The sequence below is a fragment of the Bos taurus genome, chromosome 23 (genome assembly GCF_002263795.3).
Source record: "Bos taurus isolate L1 Dominette 01449 registration number 42190680 breed Hereford chromosome 23, ARS-UCD2.0, whole genome shotgun sequence".
Taxonomy (NCBI): Eukaryota; Metazoa; Chordata; class Mammalia; order Artiodactyla; family Bovidae; genus Bos; species Bos taurus.
The window spans coordinates 34,972,977-34,980,164 of NC_037350.1; the positions used below are offsets into that span (position 1 = coordinate 34,972,977).

The following is a 7,188-nucleotide window of genomic DNA, read 5'->3' on the forward strand; positions in this document are numbered from 1 at the left end:
GAACCATGAACAATTGTCTAATTCTTTGATTCTAATAACTTGACCCAGAGTAATTGGCTGTGATTCTTACGTAATCTCTTAATGGTCTTCGTTGTAATGCCAGCTTCTGCTATTTGTGACTAATTTTAATAGGAGCTTCATTCTCTCAATTGTAGGGGTGGATTTTCTTTTGATTTACTCTTAACTGAAGATAAGCAATGTTAACAAATTGCCCTCTTAGATTTGACATCTCTAAAGCATCTGTGTTTATTTTTTTAAGAGGAGACCCATTACAGAGCATGCATTAAAAAGCTGTAAATTTCAAGTAGCCCGCTATGGGGGCTTATTATGACCATCTCAGAGCTGGATGGGATGGATGTGGATTTAGCAAGTTTTGCGGATTCGGCACGTCAGGATCTTGATGTACATGTCAACTTTACGTGAATCCCTGCTCAGGCAGTGGAACAGGTTATAAAATTCAGAAAGACACCTATCTTCATCACTGGACGTCAGGGATGGGAGTCCTGACCAGGTAATGCGAACCTTGTGCATCGTCTGTAAGACTGGAACAATAATCTAAATACCCAAATGATAGTGACTTCTTATGTGTTTTATTAGTATTTGCTTATCTTTTTTTCTTCTAATTATCAAATAAAGATTTGGGGAAGACATATGAATATAAAACTCTCTAGATATGGATTTTGGAGCCAGCCTATGAGAAAACTATTAGAAATCTAAAAACTAGAAACGCAACTCTAGTTTAGTTTTAACTTTCTCTTTTCTTCCTTCCCACTCTCATCTGTTGATTTGAGGAGAACAGAGAAAGAAGACAAGTGGAACTTCAAGAGCAGATGTCCTGGGATACTTGGAAGAAAAATGCTGATCTTGGAAAGTCTGTTCTCTAGTACCATTACTCTTGAAAACATTTCAACCACCAGTGCCCAGGAAAAGGCAAGCTTTTGGTGGAATTGTGTGCAATGCAGGGAAGGCTGCATGTGTCAAAAGTTGCAGTGAAATTCTGACTCCTTTACAGTAGAATCTATCACTATGAATGTCTAGGCTCCTGCTTTATGTAGTAGCCGTCTAGCATATAGAAGTCATGAATCTTTTTTTACAAAACGAGATACTTACAAACTCCTTACGCATTACAGTGGTCACCTCTTTCATTCATGAGCAAAGAATGAAAGCCCTCTGCAGGATGCTGACCTTCCTGAATTGACTCTCTATGAATGCTTGAAGTTTCTCTGACATGTTCTTATTCTCCATAGCACTTGATAGGAAAGCCTCTGAAACATTTTTATACTCCAAAGCTTCGTGACTAGATGATACAGAGGTTTATTCCAGGAGTACAGTAACACGAGTGTCCACTTAATAAGGTCTTCATTCTAAGCAACCAGAAGAAACGGTCTCATTAAAAAAATCATAATTCAGTGGTTTTGGTAACATGTAATCTTTGCTCAGAGCAGCTGACCTAAAAAACTTTTGGTTATTCCTATGTGCATGCAGAGATTTTTGAAGGTAGTAAAACTTGCAAAAGGATAAAATGTAAGCTATTCACACTTGGCTGAATTTTTAAAAAATCTAGGTTATTTTAGGAACTGATTCTTCTGATGTGTTCTAATTTATAACATGAAGAATTTTCTTTTTTCCTCCGAAATTCTACCACCACTCAGTGAGTTCTTTTATGTTTGTATATTTGCGTGAGAGAATCTAAGTATTTATGCAAGTCAATATGTGCTGCAGTGCCTGATCCAGGAAAGAGGGATTCCACCTGTGCCCACATCATTGTCACCCAGTGATTCATTCGTATTAATTAATCAGATGAGTCATTCGTATTGATTTTTGATTGATAATTTGTTTCATGATATTAAAACAAAGAGACAAGGAAGAAGACATGACATTCCTAAACAGGCTTCTCTCCTCAGCTGATCCCACACCAGCCCCCTGCTGACGTCAGAAGAGTCTGTTTTGTTGACGTGTCTCTGGGCAGAAAATGGCACAGCATTGTTTTTAGTAACAGCATCAGTGGGATTCACAATGGAGAGTTTTGCCCTCTAGTTCACTACTAATAGCAGAATTGAGCATGAAAATCCCAGGAGCTGAAGATCTCTAGTTAATATGCTTGATTTCTTTATAGCCATGAACTGTTTTACTGGTAAAGAACAGAGAACTGAATAGGATTAAATATAGTAATGCACATAACGTGCTGAGTAAAATGTAAGGCCATGTAGTAACTCTCAATAAACTTTAAATTTAAGCTTATTGAAAATCCCTCCTCTTCTTCCTCTTTGTCCTTTTTCCTTTACTTGTTCACCCTCATTATCAATGAGCTTAACAGGGAAAAAGAATGCTGGTATCATTAAGAAGGTTGTAGAGAGAGAAGATAGTATTTTAAGGGGGGATGCATGTGAAAATGCTTTAAATAATGTTAGGAGGAAGGATAATGCAGGAAATCAGAAGGAGAGACTATAACAGTGAAAATTTGGAGTTGCCATAAATGATTGAGGCTTGATATGTAAACTGTGTTGTCCTCTGAACAGAGGCAATTGTTGCGGCCATGAGAAGCAAAGCAATGTTTTATAAGCCATTGTGGGGGAGACTTACAACTTAAGAATAAAAGGTGACAGAGGAGTCATTGAGAATGACGAATGAAGGAGGTGTCAGAGAAGTAGAAGCAGAATCAGGAGAGCTTTGAAAGGAAGATGCGAGGGCTCAGGTGGTGCAGTATAGGATTCCCAAGTAGGAGTCACTAGTAACAGGGAGTACTCAAAACTGGGGTGTGTTTCTTACATATTCATGAATTTTGCAATCTTATATTTTACACATGGAAGTTCCCATTCATTTCCTGTTTTCATACAGAATAATAGCTGCAATCCTGTGTCTAATGCATTGGTTAAACTAAAGTTGTCTGCATGGACAATTTATAGATCTGCTATTTATGTTGCTACTACAGATCTTTAGTCATCCCTTGATTTCGCTCATGCTTCATCAGCTACATAATATAGTTACTCTTCAATTGCTTACGGTTCTTCCACCTTTTTCTGCATGTACAGTTACCATAACCTCTAATAATCTGAAGTCTGGTAACCTACAAACTGTCTCATTTGATCCGGTGAAAAATCCAGGTGAAAGAATTACGTTCATCTGGTGGGCTCTATCTCTTTCCTCGGGAGTATGGAAGAAATTGGTGTTGCAGCTCTTGGTGGCATTGATATAGTACTGTTTGCCCTGGGCATATTTTTCTTTCTTTCTGTCCATGCAGACGACTTTAGTTTAACCAATGCATTAGACACAGGATTGCAGCTATTATTCTGTATGAAAACAGGAAATGAATGGGAACTTCCATGTGTAAAATATAAGATTGCAAAATTCATGAATATGTAAGAAACACACCCCAGTTTTGATCAGGCAATTAGTTAGGGTTGTTGGGCATTCAGTAGATGAACCCATTACCAGAACACTAACATGTTTGATAGACGTATATTTTTTTAACGGGGGGTGAGGGGCATCACAAAATTTGAAAGTCATTCTTTTCTTACTTTTCTATACATTGTCTCTATAAAAATGATTTTACATGTAACGTTACTAAATTCAGTCTTTTCCCTTCTCTGTTTTATTATTATTATTATTATTATTTTTACTATTTGAACCAAATATAGTACATACGTACCAATATTTGGTGCTTCCCAGGGGACAGTAGTGGGAAAGAATATTCTTGCCAATGCAGGAGATATAACAAGACTCAGGTTTGATCCCAAGGTGAAGACCATCCCTTGCAAGAGGGGACAGCAGCCTACCCCAGTATTCTTGCCTGGCCAATCCTACGGACAGAGGAGCCTGTTGGGCTACAGTCAGAAGGGTTGCCAATGTTGGACACAACTGAAGTGACTTAGAATGCATGCATGCACCTATATTTAACCACTTAATCTTTTGTTTACTTGGAAGAGCTGGGAAAAAAATGGACAGACAAAATGGAGGATGTAAGAAGATCTAGTAAGTAAAAAGAACTACATGAATTTAATAGAAAACTGTATCACCGCCTTTTATTATCTGTCTGCTCTACTGTGTGCTCCTTGATTGACCTGAAAGAATTAACATACAACTTTCAAATACCTTCCTCAGAAAGAGAATAATTGTTTCCAATTGTAAACACCCCTTCTATTGTAGCTGGAAACCTATTCACTGCAAATCTTAAAACAATAATTTGTAGCTTTAAAAAACTCCCAGTATTCACTTTTGTGACCGGGATTCAGCTTTGTTTAACATGTTCCATCCACCCAGTTCACTGCAGAGCAGTTGTCATTTATTGGCTATTTACTCTGAGCCTGGAGAAAAAAGCCCAGAGAGACACTGAAGGACCAGAAAAATCAACATGCTTCCTTTTCCCCAGTCCCACCTAAAAGTGCTTTGTGTCAGGTAGTATTATGGACTGAATGTGTATTCTTCAAGTTCATGTGTTAGAGACCTAACTGCCAAAGTACTGTGTTTTGAAAAGGGTTCCAACTTTTTGGGATCCCATGGTCTATAACCCACCAGACTCCTCTGTCCATGGGATTTCTCAGGCAAGAATACTGGAGTGCAGGGTAGAACCCAAGTCTCTCACACTGCAGACAGATTTTTTACTATCTGAGCCACCAGCGAAGCCCATTAAGGTTAAATGAGCTCTTAGGGTGGAACACTGGTTTAGTGTCTTCATGAAGCAAAACACCAGAGAATTCTCTTTGTGTCTCTGTGTCTCTGTGTCTTTTATTCTATCTCTCTTCCCCACGCCCCACCCTTTGGGAGGAGTCACAGAGAAGCCAGCCTGGGAAGAAAGAGTTCTTACCAGAACCTCACCTTGCTGGCACCCTACAGACTCTGAGCAGACTCTGAGCAGCGAGGCCCTCTAGGAGTTTGCAATTTGTTTATTCTACATCGAATAATGCTTGCATTTTAGACACTGAAATGACAGGAAAAGTCCAGTTGATCTGTGTGGTTTACCATCACACTGGGGTAAGAGTAAACATGTGACTGACTGATCACCACTATTGAGTACAGAGAGAATACAAAGAGAATAAGGATACTGTACCTTGGATCTGCTCACTCACCTTAGTAACCCCATGCATATCTTTGATACTTTCCCAAAAGTTTTAAAACGTCTTAAAATTTGTGTTTCACAGGAACCCTGTGAGATAGCCTTAATCTTCACTATGATCATCAAGTTGTGTTAATGAAGATGCAATGACTTGGAGAGGGCAAGTAATTTTCCCCAGGTCCCATTATTAGCAGATGCAGGTCACTGGGCACCAGTACATCTGTTCACTTCCTGATGTCACATCACACATGCCTGTGGGCTCTCGGTCTTCATCTGTGTAACTGGGACCACATGAGGAGCTGTGATGACTCTGCTTAAAGAGAAAAATATTTTATCTTTGACTACAAAACAGCAGTGACTCTAGAACATTGGTTTTTTATCCACTTCTTCTGCTCTGTCTATAAAACACTCACTGCTACAGTCTTTGACAATTATCAGTGTCGGGGCCTGGTTCTCCTGGCTAGACTTTCTTCTAGGCACCTTGACAGCTCTTCTACTTTTATTCATCTTTAATCCTCTTGTTACATTTGTTTCTTCAAGAAAATAGCAAATAAATCTCCAAATGGTAATATAAGAATATTACCTGGTCAGCACCCAAGACAACGTCATCGGCTCTGTGAACAAGGCCTGCCCTTTCCTGACTTTGACTCTTTAGGGACAAAATTTATCTGTCTGGTCATGAGTACATCCTGACAACCCATGGGGCTTAGTTTTTGAACCCTCTCCAAACATCTCCTCTTTGACAGTAGAACTAGACCTTCATGCTTTCATGATGTATTGTAATATTTCAGAAATTATTCCTGGCCCTACCTTTGGCAAACAGAAGCATAAAATAATAGACACTTGCAAGCGTGATTTTAATATTACTTTTCCTGTCTGACCTTTGTAAGTAAGCAGAATTTAAGACTGAAGTAAGCAAGAATTGAGTTTGGACAAGAGAACTGATAAAATAGAGATTTTATCCTCCTGAATGAGATCTGAACATGATTCTTTTTCCAATTTACCAGAAGAGTGATAATTTAATTAAGGATAAGATATCAGCATTTACTAGGTTTTCTCTGCTCTTAGTTAGTTTAAAGGGGCATGGTATACCTAAGAATAAAATGGTTATTTAAAATTAGGGGATGAAAATAAAAGAAGTGGTTCTCAAAAAGGAGACATATAAATTGGAGAAATTTGGGACTGTCTCTCTCATCAACTAAAGAGCTTATTGTGACAGGCAAGGAGGATAATAGCTTATATAACATAGACATATTTGTGTGCATATATTTCTGTGCATGTATACATGTGCTATGCATAAATATATGCTTAATTCCTTCATGAAACTTTGGACCTTATAAAATTCAATTTTATAAGAGGTGGTAAATATAGCAGAATACCCTAATTCCTAATGTAATTGATCATTTATTGGTAGATGACTATATGATTTTTTTCTGTTAAATTGTTATTCATGTGTTTGCTTTGGTAGCACATATATTAAAAAATTAGAATAATACTGAGAAGATTAGCATGGTCCCTGCCCAAGGATGACACACAAATTTGTGAAGCCTTCCATATTTTTCTGTAACAGCTTCGAGGGGTGGGACGGGAAGGATGGTGGCAAGGAGGTTCAAGAGCGAGGGGACATAGGTATTCCTATGGCTGACTCATGTTGATGTTTTGCTGAAAGCAGTACAGTATTGTAAATCAACACCCTTCAATTAACATCTATAAATTTAATGATTAAAACTGTTGCTGGGGATCATATAACAGGTTCAGATATCCACTGTATGACTAAAGAGGATCTGACTGGAAACTGATGGTGTCAATTATCATTGGTTAGTGATTCATTAACTTTATAGTTGAATGAGAAATGTAAACTAACAAACACTATCGTCTTGTTTCAGTGCCATAGCAGGCTATAATCCTTGTCTGCGTTCGCTTTTAGGTGGTGTAGTGCCCAAACTTTGAAACTGAGGCTGTTCCCAGAAGCACACAGTCGTGAGTCCTGCCCAGGGTTTTTGTTCCTGATGCTGGAGGCTTCTGTTCACTGGTCACTAGGTCAAAATTTTCTCTCCTTTCTCTGGGTCTATCACGTTCACAAGTCTTTATATTTTGGTTTTCTAATTTGATTCTCTTATTCTTTTGATCAGACT

At 38.3% G+C, this 7,188-nt stretch overlaps 1 non-coding gene and 1 pseudogene across 1 annotated transcript; one reads left to right on the forward strand and one right to left on the reverse strand.

Moving 5' to 3' along the window:
- Positions 1-363: 363 nt before the first annotated feature.
- On the reverse strand, positions 364-3,237 carry LOC615210 (chorionic somatomammotropin hormone 2-like; annotated as a pseudogene).
- A 3,266-nt stretch (positions 3,238-6,503) lies between these two features.
- On the forward strand, positions 6,504-6,614 carry LOC112443934 (U6 spliceosomal RNA). The gene has a single exon (XR_003032335.1). It is a non-coding gene; the product is annotated as a U6 spliceosomal RNA (small nuclear RNA).
- The last annotated feature ends 574 nt before the right edge of the window (positions 6,615-7,188 follow it).